This window comes from Schistocerca cancellata, chromosome 2, assembly GCF_023864275.1.
Source record: "Schistocerca cancellata isolate TAMUIC-IGC-003103 chromosome 2, iqSchCanc2.1, whole genome shotgun sequence".
Classification (NCBI taxonomy): domain Eukaryota; kingdom Metazoa; phylum Arthropoda; class Insecta; order Orthoptera; family Acrididae; genus Schistocerca; species Schistocerca cancellata.
Window position 1 is genome coordinate 855,182,152 of NC_064627.1, and position 16,924 is coordinate 855,199,075.

At 42.1% G+C, this 16,924-nt stretch overlaps 1 pseudogene; it reads right to left on the bottom strand.

Annotated features, from left to right (window-relative positions):
• Positions 1-4,314: 4,314 nt before the first annotated feature.
• LOC126163869 (5S ribosomal RNA) lies at positions 4,315-4,432 on the bottom strand (annotated as a pseudogene).
• Positions 4,433-16,924: the final 12,492 nt, after the last annotated feature.

Consider the following 16,924-nt stretch of genomic DNA (forward strand, 5'->3'; position numbering starts at 1 on the left):
TTCACTTGTTTATTTTTCTTTTTCTTTCAATGGGCTTTCAGGATAACTTTTTAGGAACTCTACTTTCAAATATTGAAACAAATTTACTATGGGACATACTGAATTACATATAAGCTTCTCTTTCTATGTATACTTCATCTCATTCCAGATCTTTGAAATTATTCCTAAAACAACATAGCTTGTTCTCGTTAATGAGCCTTACTTCTATGTACGATCATGCTCAGAGCTGTGAGATGCTACACTGCATATTTCCATTAACTGCACATCATGATGAGATACTCCATTAACAAATGGTACACATTAATTGTTTCAGCTTGAGCCCTCTCTATAAAAATGTTACCAACCAGTGTACTGTCATCTAGCTGCAGGCGAGTTGGAAAACTGACACCTGAAATCTGATTGAAACAAGCGGGTAATGATCCTGTTCACTCTTCTTGTCATAGTCTTGTAGAAAATTTCCGCTGTTACACTCACAAGAGAAGTATTCTGCAGTAACAGATCACGAGAACATACTTCTAGGTGTTGCTCTACAGACAAACTGCTTATGTCAATATGTCTGACTTTGTGTCCAACTTTTATATATATCGCAAGTCCTTCTTTTTCCATGTTACCTCTATAAGGAAATTATGCTAGTCTATAATCCGTGATATTTAACTTCTCTGTCCCTGCAAGGGCATGGTATTTCCAGTAGGGCCACGCCAGTAGAGCAATGTGGCATTGAAACCAATCTTCAGGTTCATGATAACTTCTTTTTACACTGTAATCATTTTTCTTTCTGAATGATTACTAATGTTAATCGTATTGTAAGTAAATGCATTAATTTTAAAAGTTATATGCTCTTCTTGATTCACAGTGAAATTGACTTTCCAGCAGGAAAAATGTTTAATTCTGAAGATGAGCAGTCGATGTCGAAAGGAAAGGACAGAACATCAGGGCTTAACGTCCCGTCGACAACGAGGTCATTTAAGACTAACTACTAGCTCACACTAAGGAACCATCCAATCATTTTCTTTAAGCGATTTTGGTAACCCACGACAAATCTGGAGCTGGAAGGCCGGATGTGGATCTGAATCTGCCCTCCTCCCATATATGAGTCCATTGTCTAAGCACGGTGTCACCCAGCTCGGCGCGAACCATTAAAAAAGGCTACTCACACAGAAGGTGAAATTATCTGTCTGATGCGGCTCATATCAGATCTGAATTGTGCCCCGTCACATAGTCGTCCGACATGTCATCATTCATCCTCGCCATCGCACTCACTGTATGACAAAAAAAAAGAAAAAAAGAAAAATGAGAAGCATCTGGTAGGCGTGTTCGGATGTCAATGTAACTTCATTCAAGTAGAGTCCATCGGCGGATGTGGGCTCGCAGGTTCGAATCCTGCCTCGGGCATGGATGTATGTGATGTCCTTAGGTTAGTTAGGTTTCAATAGTTCTAAGTCTAGAGGACTGATGACCTCAGATATTAAGTCCCATAGTGCTTAGAGCCATTTGAACCATTTTTTTTTTCGGCGGGGGTGTAAAAGATAACAGTTGCCATTCTCTGCGATAGAAAGTGCGGACACCGGAGTACGTTAATGTTGTTCATGTTTAGCGTTATTGGCAGGACTGATAAGGTATGCAAGAGGCGTCAACAGCGTCACCAGCAACCGACAGAGTTTTAAAGGGGTCTCATTGTGGGACTCCGTTTGGCTGGTTGATCGAAGCGTGTGATATCCGAATTTGGGAAGCATTTGGATGTGACAGTGGCCTGATGTGGGACTGCATAGTAATGTGAATGGAGGCATAGTCATTGTCAACGTTCCTGTTGACCACGTCTGATCACCAGAAGGGAAGACCGCCGTATTTTGCACCAAGCACATAAAATCCCTACGCCTTACACCCGAGAACAAATAATGCACTCCCTTCAACATTCTGTGTCATGCCAAACCACTGGCCAGAGACAAGCCGCAGCCAGGGTAGGGAATTATCGTCTCAAGCTGCCATTAACACCACAACACAAATGGCTGGAGTGTTGCTGCGTATGAGAAGCATGGGCTTCTAATGAAAAGCGTCGTATTGTGCTCAGTGGGCTTCCCGGATACCGGATGACCATGGCCGACGAATGTGGCGGTGACAACGGTACGTCAAGGACTTCATGCGCCCTCATCTGTTACCTCTCATGTGACAATATCGTGTTGCCAGTTTTCAACAGGACAGTGCCCTTCAACTCGTGGCACCTGTCGGTATGAACTGTCTGCCCAACGTTGAGGTGATCCTATGGCCAACGAGATATCTAAATCAGTGATCGATGGAACATATGTTGGAACAGCACCGACGTCAACACCGTCCCAGTGCCAGTGTCCTGGATATCAAGGACCAGATTCAATGATCGTGGCTGAGCTCGCCTCGGGAGAGAATTAAACACCTCTCTGACACCCATTCCAACAGATTCGGTGCATGAATCGAGGCCAGAGCGTCATACTGATAAGTTAGGTCACACTGCCAAGTGATACGGCAGCTCAACCCGCTGGGCAGAAGAGGTAATGGGATTGTGGAAAGGGCCAAAGGTTGAGGTCAGTTTCTCCTTCTAATTGTCATTTATTGTAATTTGATAACCTTTACAACCAAAGCGGCACATAGCCGGACCTTTACCAAATGCAACTCTCTCACAGCTGAAGGCCTCCAAACAAGAAATCTTAACAAATCAACAAGATAAAAATCCAATTAAGATAGTAATAAAATAATTTAAAAAGAAACCAGCAAACATACGCAAAGTGCAATACAAATGGCTAAGGGCTACAATTAAATTTCAAAATTTTAGAATATATTACCATAGCCTTTTAAAGGCAGAAGGCCAGAATGTTTAACAACAAGAAATATTAAAAATTAACAAGGTTAAAATGCAATTAAAGAGGCAAATCAAATAAATAAAGAAACGTGTCACGGCTACGTGGAAAGCCTTAAGGCTAAGCAGATAGAACATACATATGCAAGGTGCAATATCAATGGCTGAAGGCCACAATTAAGTTTCAAAATTTTAAAATATATTACCATAATCTTTTAAAGGCAAAAGGACGCAATGTTTAAGCTTGAAAGATGAATTTAAAAATAAATTTTGCAGAATTTTTAAGAAAAGTAAAAAAATAACCATAAGCCTTGAATTTAAAGTAGCTGACAATAGATAATTAAACACCTGTGGCACTCAGAAGCCTCCAAGGAGGTCGGTCTGTCCTCGTTCACTTAGGCGAGACAGGTGGTGAGCCCAACTATAATTGATCGGTCGGAACCCAACCAGGGGACACATCACTGCTGCCACACGTAGAAGGAAGAAGAACCACGACGTAACCGCAACAAGGGCGGGAAACCAAACACAGATAGCGAAGTTCACGAAAACGCATAGTTGGGAGTGAGCACGGATCACCAAGTTACATATAAATGTGACTCGATTTTGTAATCACTGAAATATCATCAAACACCCTCTCAAACAGCGAAATTTAATTCTTTCTCATCCTTTCATTCTAAGCACTTCACGATTTTTTCTCAGTGACATTCCAGCTTTCTGATCGAGTTTCTGAGTGATTTGTGACACCACCTTCTTTATCTTCCAGCCACTCCCAAAGCTACATGAACGTATCTTATTCTACATCTACATCTACCTGGCTACTCGGTAAATCACACTTAGTGCTTGGCAGAGGGTTCAAAATGGTTCAAATGGCTCTGAGCACTATGGGACTTAACTTCTGAGGTCATCAGTCCCCTAGAACTCATAACTACTTAAACTTAACTAACCCAAGGACATCACACACACCCATGCCCGAGGCAGGATTCGAACCTGCGACGTAGCAGTCGCGCGGTTCCGGACTGAAGCGCCTAGAACCGCTCGGCCACTCCGGCCGGCTTGGCAGAGGGTTAATAAAACCACATTGCCAATAGTTCTCTGTTATTCTACTCTCGAAGAACGTGCGGAGGAGACGAATACCTGTATCTATCCGAGCGAGCTCTGATTTCTCTTATTTTATTATGATGATCGTTTCTGCCTTTGTACGTCCGCATCAACAAATTACCTTTGCTTTCGGAGCAGAAAGGTGATGATTGAAATTTCGTGAGAAGATCCCGCCGCAACGAGAAAAGTACTCCATCTCCAGGCCACAAGTGGCTCATCGGGACCGTCCGATAGCCGTGTCATCCTCAGCTGAGGTTGCGGATAGGAGGGGCGTGTGGTTAGCACACCGCTCTCCCGGTCGTTTTGATGGTTTTCCGTGACTGGAGCCGCTACTCTTCGGTCGAGTAGCTCCTCAATTGGCATCACGAGGCGCAGTGCACCCCGAGAAATGGCAACAACGCGTGGTGGCCTGGATGGTCACCCATCTAAGTGCCGGCCACGCCCGACAGCGCTTAACTTCGGTGATCTGAGGGGAAGCGGTGTATCCACTGCGGCAAGGCCGTTGCCCCACAACGAGAAACCTCACTGTTTATTGATGTCCACCCGAAATCATCTATCATGTCCGCAACACACTATCCCCTTCTCCCCTATTTCGCCTTTCTTTGAACTTTCTCGATGTACTCCGTTAATTCAATCTGGTAAGGATCCCAGACCGTGCAGCAGTACTCCAAAAGAGGGCGGACAAGCGTAGTGTAGGCAGTCTCTTTAGTAGATCTGTTGTATCTTCTGAATATTCTGCCAATAAAGGGCAGTCTTTCGTTCGCCTTCCCCCCAACGTTTTCTATGTATTCTTTCTAATTTCAATTGTTCGTAATTGTAATTCCTATTTATTTAGTTGAATTTACTACCTTTAGATTTGATTGATTTATCGTGTAACCGAAGTTTAACGAATTCCTTTTAGCACTCAAACTTCTCATTATTTAGGGTCAACTGCCAATTTACGCACCAAACAGGTATCATATCTACTTCGTTTTGCAATGTGCTTTGATATTCTGATGAGCTTACTAGCCGATAAACGACAGTACCATCTGCAAACAACCTACGATGGCTGCGCAGATTGTCTCCTAAGTCGTTTATATTGGTAAGGAACAGCAGAGGACCTATAACACTACTTTGGGGAACGCCAGAAGTCACTTCTGTTTTATTCTATGTTTTCCCTCAGTTTCTAGGAAGTGTGACCTCTCCGACAGGAAATCAAGAACTCAGGTCGTGTAACTAAGACGGTATCCCATAAGCAAGCAATCTCATTATGTCACTTACGACCTACGGTTTCAAAAACCTTCTGAAAATCTAGAAATGCGGAATCAATTTGAAACCCTTTGTCGACAGCGCTCAACTCTTCATGTGAGTAAAGAGCTTGTTGCGTTCCACAAGAACGATGTTTTCTAAATAAGTGTTGACTATGTGTCAACAGACCGTTCTCTTCGAGGTTATTCGTGATGACCGAACACAGTATATGTTCCAAAATCCTGCTCCATATCGCCTGTAATGATAGGGGCCTGTAACTTAGTGTATTACTCCTACTGCCTTTCTTGAATATTAGTGTGAGTTGTGCAACTTTCCAGTCTTTGGGTATGGATCTTTCGTCGAGTGAGCGGTTGTACTTGATTGTTAAGTACAACATACAATGAAAGGGACATAACTAGTATACATTCTGGACCGGAAGACTCCCTTTTCTAAAGTTGCTTCACTACTCAGAGAATATCCACTTCTAACAAGGGAACCTCCCCATCGCAACCCCCCGACATTTAGTTATAAGTTGTCACACTGCATAGGCCTTGAAAGACTGAACACAGATCAATCGAGAAAACAGGAAGAAGTTGTGTGGAACTACGAAAACAATAAGCAAAATATACAAACTGAGTAGTCCATGCGCAAGATAGGCAACATCAAGGAGATTGTGCGCTCAGGAGCTCCGTGGTCCCGTGGTTAGCGTGAGCAGGTGCTGAACGAGAGGTCCTTGGTTCAATTCACGCCTCGAGGGAAAAGTTTAATTCTTTATTTTCAGACAATTATTATCTGTCCGTCCATCCGTCCGATGCGAGGTAACTGCGCCGTAGTATGGGGACGCTACACCTAAACGAAAAATTTGAAAATGTTAAAAACATATGTTTTGACAGAGCACAGGGAAAACTGTGCGACTGTGAAACTGTTGCACTCATTTGTTGCAGTTTATGTGACAAACTCTTATGTTTTCATCACTTTTTTGGGAGTGATTATCACATCCACAAGAAAACCTAAATCGCGCAAGGTAGAAGAATGTTTTTACCCATTCGCCAAGTGTACAAGTTAGGTGGGTCGACAACATATTCCTGTCATGTGACGCACATGCCGTCACAAAAGTGTCGTATAGAATATATCAGACGTATTTTCCTGTGGAGGGATCGGTTGACCTATGACTTTGCCATCAACTGTTTTCGGTTCCCATTGGAGAGGCACGTCCTTTCGTCTACTAATCGCACGGTTTTGCGGTGCGGTAGCAAAACACAGACACTAAACCTATTACAGTGAACAGAGACGTCAATGAACGAACAGATCATCACTTTACGAAAATAAAGAAAGTAAACTTTTCACTCGAGGGAAGATCTGAACCAAGGTCCTCTCGTTCCGCAGTTGCTCACGCCAACGACGGGACCACGGCGCTCCTGGGCTCAGAGCCTCCTTGATGTTGCCTATCTTGCGCATGGACTACTCAGTATGTATATTTTGCTTATTTTTTTCATAGTTCCACACAACTTCTTCCTGTTTTCTCGATTTATCTGTGTTCAGTTTTTCAAGGCCTATCCACTGTGCCAACTTATAATTAAATCTGAGGGGGGTGCGATGGGGAGGTTCCCTTGTAAGTTACTAGTGTTGGCAGCCGTTCTTGATTCTAATTCTGGAATATTTACTTCGTCTTCTTTAATGAAGGAATTTCGGAAGGTTGTGTTACGTAACTCTGCTTTTGCACCACCGTCATCGATAGTATTTCTATTGCTATCGATAAGAAAAGGCATTGATTGTGTCTTGCCGCTAGCATACTTTACATACGACCAGATTATCTTTGGATTTTCTGCCATGTTTCGAGATAAAGTCTCGTTGTGGAAACTATTATAAGTATCTCGAATTTAAGTGCGCTAAGCTTCGAGCTTCTGTAAATGATCGTCAATCTTGGGAGTTTATCGTCCGTTTAAATTTGACATGTTTTTTCGTTGTTTCTGCAACAGTCTTCTGAACCCGTTTTGTGTACCAAGGGGGACCAGCTCCGTCATTTGTTAATTTATTCGGCATTCATCTCTGAATTGCTGTCGATACTATTTCCTTGAAATCAGCCACATCTCGTCTACATTTACACCGTTAATTAGAAACGAGTGGAGATTGTCTCTCATGAAGGCGTCAAGCGAATTTTTATCTGCTTTTTTCTGAATAGATATATTTTTCGTTTATTTTTGGTAGATTTTGCAGTTACGGTATTCGGTGTCGCTACGACAACCCTGTGTTCACTAATCCATGTATCCGTTTTAATGCTCGTTATTCGATCACGATTATTTGTTGCTAACAGGTCAAGTGTATTTTCACAACCATTAACTATTCGAGTGGGCTCATAAACTAACTGCTCGAAATAATTTTCAGCGAATGCGTTTAGCACAATTTCAGAAGATGTTATTTAGGTACCTCCAGATTTAAACATGTGTTTTCGCCAAAATATTGAGGGCTAACTGAAGTCACCACCAACTGTAATTCTAAGAGTCGGGTACGTGTCTGAAAATAGACTCAAGTTTTCTTTGAAACTTTCACCAACTGTATCATCTTAGTTGAGAGGTCTCGTCAAAGCATCGAACTACTGTTTTATTTCGGTAGCCAAGAATGACGTCCACCCACAGTAGGTAACTCACAGGAACTATCTACTTCAATTTCGCTACAAAATAAGCTACTTCTGACAGCAACAAACACGCCACCGCCGCCATTACTGTATACATACACTACTGGCCATTAAAATTGCTACACCAAGAAGAAATGCAGTTGATAAACGGGTATTCATTGGAGAAATATATTATACTAGAACCGACATGTGATTACGTTTTCACGCAGTTTGGGTGCATAGATCCTGAGAAATCAGTACCCAGAACAACCACCTCTGGCCGTAATAACGGCCTTGATACGCCTGGGCATTGAGTCAAACAGAGCTTGGATGGCGTGTACAGGTACAGCTGCCCATGCAGCTTCAATACGATACCACAGTTCATCCAGAGTAGTGACTGGCGTATTGTGACGAGCCAGTTGCTCGGCCACCATTGACCAGATGTTTGCAGTTGGTGAGAGATCTGGAGAATGTGTTGCCCAGGGCAGCAGTCGAACATTTTCTGTATCCTCAAAGGCACTGAAATGTAGGGTTTCGCAGGGATCGAATGAAGGGTAGAGCCACGGGTCGTAACACATCTGAAATGTAACATCCACTGTTCAAAGTGCCGTCAATGTGAACAAGAGGTGACCGAGACGTGTAACCAATGCCACCCCATATCATCACGTCGGGTGATACGCCAGTATAGCGATGACGAATACATGTTTCCGATGTGCGTTCACCGCTACGTCGCCAAACACGGATGCAACCATCATGATGCTGTAAACAGAATCTGGATTCATCCGAACAAATGACGTTTTGCCACTTGTGCACCCAGGTTCGTCGTCGAGTACACCATCGCAGGCGCTCCTGTCGGTGGTGCAGCGTCAAGGGTAACCGCAGCCAGGGTCTCCGAACTGATAGTCCATGCTGCTGCAAACGTCGTCGAACTGTTCGTGCAGATGGTTGTTATCTTGCAAACCCATCTCGACTGCTAGTGATACGAGGCCGTTGGGATCCAGCACGGCGTTCCGTATTACCCTCCTGAACCCACCGATTCCCTATTCTGCTAACAGTCATTGGATCTCGACCAATGCGAGCAGCAATGTCGCGATACGATAACCCGCAATCGCGATAGGCTACAATCCGACCTTTATCAAAGTCGGAAACGTGATGGTACGCATTTCTCCTCCTTACAGAAGGCAACACAACAACGTTTCACCAGGGAACACCGGTCAACTGCTGTTTGTGTATGAGAAATCGGTTGTAAACTTTCCACATGTCAGCACCTTGTGTAAGTGGTCTGAAAAGCTAATCATTTGCATATCACAGCATCTTCTTCCTGTCGGTCAAATTTCGCGTCTGTAGCAGGTCATCTTCGTGGTGTAGCAATCTTAATGGCCAGTAGTGTATAACTAAGTTCCTACGGAAACCTCAGGGCGCGAGTCCTACTTACACCTGGCCCTTTTTTTTTAGTATCTACTTTCTAAGTCACTTAGGTTCACCTCCTTAATGACAACAATGACCCACTACACATATTTTACGAATGAAAACATGGTCTAAGTAGCATGTGTTTCTTTTTATTAGCTATGTGATTGGCTAAGACCGCCCTGTCGTCATCTTCAAGTATACATCTGTTCTTCCCCCCATAACCATGGTGGGGAAGCTTGCGTGCCTCAGCGATACAGATAGCCGTAAGGTAGGTGCAACCACAACGGAGGGGTATCTGTTCAGAGGCCAGACAAACGTGTGGTTCCTGAAGAGGGGTAGCAGCCTTTTCAGTAGTTGCAGGGGCAACATTCTGGATGATTGGCTGACCTCCCTTGTAACAACAATCAAAACGGCCTTGCTGTGCTGGTACTGCGAACGGTTGAGAGCAAGGGGAAACCACAGCCGTAATTTTTCCTGAGGGCATGCAGCTCTACTGTACGGCTAAATAGTGACGGCGTTCTCTTGGGTAAAATATTCCGGAGGTAAAATAGTCCCCCATTCAAATCTCCGGGCGGGGCCTATTCAGGAGCATGCCGTTACCAGGAGAAACAAATCTGGCGTTCTACGGTTCGGAGCGTGGAATGTCAGCTCCCTTAATCGGGGAAGTGGGTTAGAAAATTTAAAAAGGAAAGTAGAGAGGTTAAAGATAGATATAGTGGGAATTACGGAAGTTCGGTGATAGGAGGAACAGGACTGCTGGGCTATAGGGCTATAAACACAATATCAAATAGGGATAATGCAGAAGTAGGTTTAATAATGAGTAAAAACATAGAAACACGGGTAAGTGTTCACTATGCTGCGAACAGCATAGTGAACGCATTATTATGGCCAAGATGGACACGAAGTCCACGCCCACCACAGTAGCGCAAGTTTATATGCCAACTAGCTCTGCAGATGAGGAAGAGATAGAGGAAATGTCCTGAGACTGGTTTGATGCAGCTCTCCATGCTAATCCATCCTGTGCAAGCTTCTTCATCTCCCAGCACCTACTGCAGCCACCATCCTTCTGAATCTGCTTAATGTATTCATCTCTTGGTCTCCCTCTACGATTTTTACCCTCCACGCTGCCCTCCAATACTAAATTGTTGATCCCTTGATGCCTCAGAATATGCCCTACCAACCGATCCCTTCTTCTTGTCAAGTTGTGCCACAAACTCTTCTTCTCCCCAATTCTATTCAATACCTCCTCATTAGTTATGTGATCTACCCATCTAATCTTCAGCATTCTTCTGTGGCACCACATTTTGAAAGCTTCTATTCTCTTCTTGTCTAAACTATTTATCCTCCATGTTTCACGTCCATACATGGATACACTCCATACAAATACTTTAAGAAACAACATCCTGACACTTAAATCAATCCTCGATGTTAACAAATTTATCTTCTTCAGAAACGCTTACCTTGCCATTGCCAGTCTACATTTTATATCCTCTCTACTTCGACCATCATCAGCTATTTTGTTCCCCAAATAGCAAAACTCCTTTCCCACTCTAAACGTCCCACTTTCTAATCCAATTCCCTCAGCACCACCCGACTTCATTCGACTACATTCCGTTATCTTTTCTGCTTTTGTTGATGTTCATCTTATACCCTCCTTTCAAGACACTGTCCATTCCGTTCAACTGCTCTTCCAAGTCCTTTGCTGCTCTGACAGAATTACAATGTCATCGGCGAACCTCAAAGTTTTTGTTTCTTCTCCATGGATTTTAATACCTACTCCGAACTTTTCTTTTGTTTCCTTTACTGCTTGCTCAATATACAGATTGAATAGCATCGGGGAGAGGCTACAACCCTGTCTCACTCCCTTCCCAACCACTGCTTCCCTATCATGTCCCTCGACTCTTATAACTGCCATCTGCTTTCTGTACAAACTGTAAAAAGCCTTTCGCTCCCTCTATTTTACCCCTGCCAACTTCAGAAGTTGAAAGAGAGTATTCCAGTCAACATTGTCAAAAGCTTTCTCTAAGTCTACAAATGCTAGAAATGTAGGTTTGCCTTTCCCTGATCTTTCGTAGGGTCAGTATTGCCTCACGTGTTCCAACATTTCTACGAAATCCAAACTGATCTTCCCCGAGATCGGCTTCTACCAGTTTTTCCATTCGTCTGTAAGGAATTCGCGTTAGTATTTAGCAGCTGTGACTTATTAAACTGACAGTTCGGTAATTTTCACATCTGTCAACACCTGCTTTCTTTGCGATTGGAATTATTATATTCTCCTTGAAGTCTGAGAGAATTTCGCCTGTCTCATACATCTTGCACACCAGATGGTAGAGTTTTGACAGGACTGGCTCTCCCAAGGCTGTCAGTAGTTCTAATGGAATGTTGTCTACTCCCGGGGCCTTGTTTCGACTTAGGTCTTTCAGTGCTCTGTCAAACTCTTCACACAGTATCATATCTCCCATTTCATCTTCATCTACATCCTCTTCCATTTCCATAATATTGTACTCAAGAACATCGCCCCTGTACAGACCCTCTGTATACTCCTTCCACCTTTCTGCTTTCCCTTTTTTGCTTAGAACTGGGTTTCCATCTCAGCTCTTGATATTCATGCAAGTGGTTCTCTTTTCTCCAAAGGTCTCTTTAGTTTTCCTGTAGGCAGTATCTATCATACCCCTCATGAGATAAACCTCTACATCCTTACATTTGTCCTCTAGCCATCCCTTTGGATCTCATTTTTGAGACGTTTGTATTCCTTTTTGCCTGCTTCATTCACTGCATTTTCATATTTTCTCCTTTCATCAGTTAAATTCAGTATCTTCTCTGTTACCCAAGGATTTCTACTAGCCCTCGTCTTTTACCTACTTTATCCTCCGCTGCCTTGACTATTTCATTCCTCAAAGTTACCCATTCTTCTTCTACTGTATTTCTTTCCCCATTCCTGTCAATTGTTCCCTTATTCTCTCCCTGAAACTCTGTACAACTTCTGGTTCTTTCAGTTTATCCACATCCCATCTCCTTAAATTCCCACCTTTCTGCAGTTTCTTCAGTTTTAATCTACAGTTCATAACCAATAGATTGTGGTCAGAATCCACATCTGCCCCTGGAAATGTCTTACAATTTAAAACCTGGTTCCTAAATCTCTGTCTTACCATCATATAATCTATCTGAAAACTTCTAATATCTCCAGGGTTCTTCCATGTATACAACCTTCTTTCATGATTCTTGAACCAAGTGTTAGCGAAGATTAAGTTATGCTCTGTGCAAAATTCTACCAGACGGCTTCCTCTTTCATTTCTTAGCCTCAATCCATATTCACCTACTATGTTCCCTTCTCTCCCTTTTCCTACACTCGAATTCCAGTGACCCATGACTATTAAATTTTCGTCTCCCTTCACCAACTGGATAATTTCTATTATCTCATCATACATTTCATCAATTTCATCATCATCTGCAGAGCTAGTTGGCATATAAACTTGTACTACTGTAGTAGGCGTGGGCTTCGTGTGTATCTTGGCCACAATAATGCGTTCGCTATGCTGTTTGTAGTAGCTTATCCGCACTCCTATCTTTTTATTCATTATTAAACCTATTCCTGCATTACTCCTATTTGATTTTGTATTTATAATCCTGTACTCACTTGGCCAAAAGTCTTGTTCCTCCTGCCACCGAACTTCACTAATTACCACTATATCTAATTTTAACCTATCCATTTCCCTTTTTAAATTTTCTAACCTCCCTCCCGATTAACATATCTGACGTTCCACTCTCCGATCCGTAGAACGCATGTTTTCTTTCGCCTGATAACAACGTCCTCGTGAGTAGTCCCCGCCCGGAGTACCGAATGGGGGACTATTTTGCCTCCGGAATATTTTACCCAAGAGGATGCCATCATCATTTAATCATACAGTAAAGCTGCATGCCCTCGGGAAAAATTACGGCTGTAGTTTCCCCTTGCTTTCAGCCGTTCGCAATACGACAACAGCAAGGCTGTTTTGGTTAGCGTTACAAGGCCAGATTAGTCAATCATCCAGACTGTTGCCCCTGCAACTACTGAAAAGGGTGCTGCCCCTCTTCAGGAACCACACGTTTGTCTGGCCTCTCAACCAACGGCAAGGTCCATGGTTCATGGGGGGCATGATGAGATAAAACAAATTGTTCAGATAGTTAAGAGAGACGAAAATTTAATAGTCATGAGGGACTGCAGTTCGATAGTAGGAAAAGGAAGAGAAGGAAAAGTAGTAGGTGAATATGGATCAGGGGAAAGGGACGAAAGAGGAAACTGTCTGGTAGAATTTTGCACAGAGCATAATTTAATCATAGCTAACACTTGGTTTAAGAATCATGAAAAATGGCTGTAAACGTGGAAGAGACCTTGGAGACATCGGAAGGTTCAGGTACAGAGATTTCGGAACCAGATTTTAAATTGTAAGACATTTCCATTGACAGATGTGACCCTGAGCACAATTGACTGGTTATTAACTGTAAATTAAAACTGAATAAACTGCAAAAAGGAGGGAATTTAAGCAGATAGGACATTGGTAAACTGAACGAACCAGAGGTTGCTGAGACTTTCAGACGGAGTATTAGGGAACAATTGACAAGGTCAGGGGAAAGGAATTCAGTATAAGTACAATGGGTAGCTTTGAGAGATGAAAGAGTGTAGGCAGCAGAGGATCAAGTAGGTAAAAAGACGAGGGCTAGTAGAGGTACTGAATTTAATCGATGAAAGGAGAAAATACAAAAATTCAATAAATGAGCCAGGCGAAAGGGAACACAAACGTCTAAAAAATTAAATCGACAGGAATTGCAAAATGGCAAAGCGGGAATGGTTAGAGGACAAATGAAGGCTGTAGAAGCATATATCACTAAGGGTAAGACGGATGCTGTATACAGGAAAATTAAAGAGACCTTTGGAGAAAAGAGAACCACCTGTATGAATAGACCTCAGATGGAAAACCAATCCCATGGAAAGAAGAGAAAGCAGAAAGGTGGAAGGAGTAAATGGGGGGGTCTACACAAGGAAGATGTCCTTGAGGGAAATATTATGGAAATCGAAGAGGACGTAGATGAAGATTAGAAAGAAGATATGATACTGCGTGAAGATTTTGACAAATCACTGAAAGACCTAAGTCGAAACAAGGCCTCGAGGGTACACAACATTCCGTTAGAACTGCTGATAACCTTGGGAGAGGCAGTCATGACAGTACTCTTCTATCTGGTGAACAAGACGAACGAGAAAGTCGAAATACCCACAGATTTCAAGAAGAATATAATGATACCAATTCCAAAGAAAGCAGGTGCTGTCAGGTGTGAAAATTACCGACTATCAGATTAATAAGTCATGGAGCCAAAATAGTAACACGAATCCTTTGCAGAAGAATGGAAAAACTGGTAGCAGCTGACCTCGGGGAAGATCAGTTTGGATTCCGGAGAATTTTAGGAAGACGCGAGGCAATACTGACCCTACGACTTCTCATAGAAGATAGGTTAAGGAAAGGCAAACCTGCGTTCATGGCATTTGTAGTCTTAGAGAAAGCTTTTGACAATGTTGAATGGAATACTCTCTTTCAAATTCTGAAGATGGTCGGACGCAAAGTTCAGGGATCGAAAGGCTATTTACAATTTGTACAGAAACGAGATGGCAGTTATAAGAGTCGAGGGACACAAAAATAAACGAGTGATTCAGAAGGGAAAGAGACAGGGTTGTAGCCGATCCCAGATGTTATTCAGTCTGTATATTGAGCAAGCGGTAAAGGAAACAAAAGAAAAATTTGGAGTAGCAATTAAGATCCAGGGAGAAGAAATAAAAACATTGAGGTTTGCTGATGACGTTGTAATTGCGTCAGAGACAACAAAGGACTTGGAAGATCAGTTGAACGGAACGGACAGTGTCTTGAAAGGAGGATATAAGATGAACATCAACAAAAGCAAAACGACGACGAGGTATTGTAGTCGAATTAAATCAAGTGATGCGAGGGAATTAGATTAGGAAATGAGACACTTAATGTAGTAGATGAGTTTTGCTATTTGGGGAGCAAAATAACTGATGATGGTCGAAGTAGAGAGGATATAAAATGTAGATTGGCGATTGCAAGGAAAGCGTTTCTGAACAAGAGCAACTTTGTTAACATCGAGTATAGATTTAAGTGTCAGGAAGTCGTTTCTGAGAGTATTTGTGTGGAGTGTAGCCATGTATGGAAGTGAAACATGTACGATAAACAGTTTAAGCAAGAAGAGAATATAAGCTTTTTGAAATGTGATGCCACAGAAGAATACTGTAGATGGTTAGATCACATAACTAATAAGGAGGTTCTGAATAGACTTGGGGTGAAGAGGAATTTGTGGTACAACCTACTAGAAGAAGGGATCGTCGATAATACACATTATGAGGTATCAAGGGATCACAAATTTAGTACTGGACGGAAGCGTGGGTGATAAAAATCGTAGAGGGAGGCCAAGAGATGAATACACTAAGCAGATTCAGAAGGATGTAGGTTGCAGTAGTTACTGGAAGATGAAGATGGTTGCACAGGATAGAGTAGCATGGAGAGCCGCATCAAACCAGTCTCAGGACTGAAGACCACAACAACATCTTAAGCTTCCAGCTTTATTTTACATTAAAATATGTCGCTGATAGGTGTCAACAGGAATACACGCTAGATCTGTGCATATGTGGCGCAAAAACAATGTACTATGTATAAAATTAAATTCATCTAAATCTTTGCAATAATAACGTATTCGTCTTTTTCTACTAAGACAGTTTTTACCAAGCTTATAGTCGGTATCGTTGGGCCTTCAAAGCTAGATCGGGTGGAGTTTAATTTTAGTGTCAATTATACTACATTGTCTTATGTCTGTCTGTTTCTATCACTTAAACATTTAGACGGCCACCTATAGGCTACTTTACATGTAGATATTGTATGCCATCTTTTTTCACTCTTGTTTGGTGTTCCTTTAGTGAAAGAAAAACAGCAATGGGTTTGCTTTATTTTAGTCTATTTGGCCTAATTTTACATACATCTTTATCATTAAATGTTATCAATGCTATTACAACAGCATACTGTATGAAATAACAGAACTATTGCAAGTATAAAAGGCCATATTACTGCTATCATCACATTGATTATCCTTCAACTGCTACCGCTACAGAATCTTATGTTACTGGGATTAATACTAATATATGTACTATGATTACTTCTGATAATGTTGCAGTTGCCAACCCTTTGAGAACAATTAATGGGGGTAGGACATCAAAAATTTAAAAAAATCGATTTTTAAAAAATATGCTTATTTTGTAGCGCACATCTTCCTGAATAATTTGATGTATAAAAAATATATATTTGAGGAGTTATAAGGTACGTAATTTGGTCTTAAGTGTATGAAGGTACAGCGCCACGCTCCTCTGCAGAGCTTTCTTCTGTCATACCTAAGTTTATTTCGCTCTGTAGAATTCGAATGTAATATTAGTGCCAAAGATAGTCATACGTGAGACAAATGACTATCGATATCGATAGTTTCTCTACTGCTATCGACATGCATTGTTTTGATCGCTGGTTTTGTTCGTTCTACGTTTTGAAAGGCGTTCAGTGTGGTGCTGTGATCTTCGACACAATTTTTATTTTGCTGTGTTGTTTTGTGTTCGTTTGTGGCATATTATCGCACAGGATGCCTAGAATTCGTTGCTTCAACCGTAAACAGCGTCAGCATGGCAATAGATACACAGTGAAGGGTGTTACAACAAATGTTAC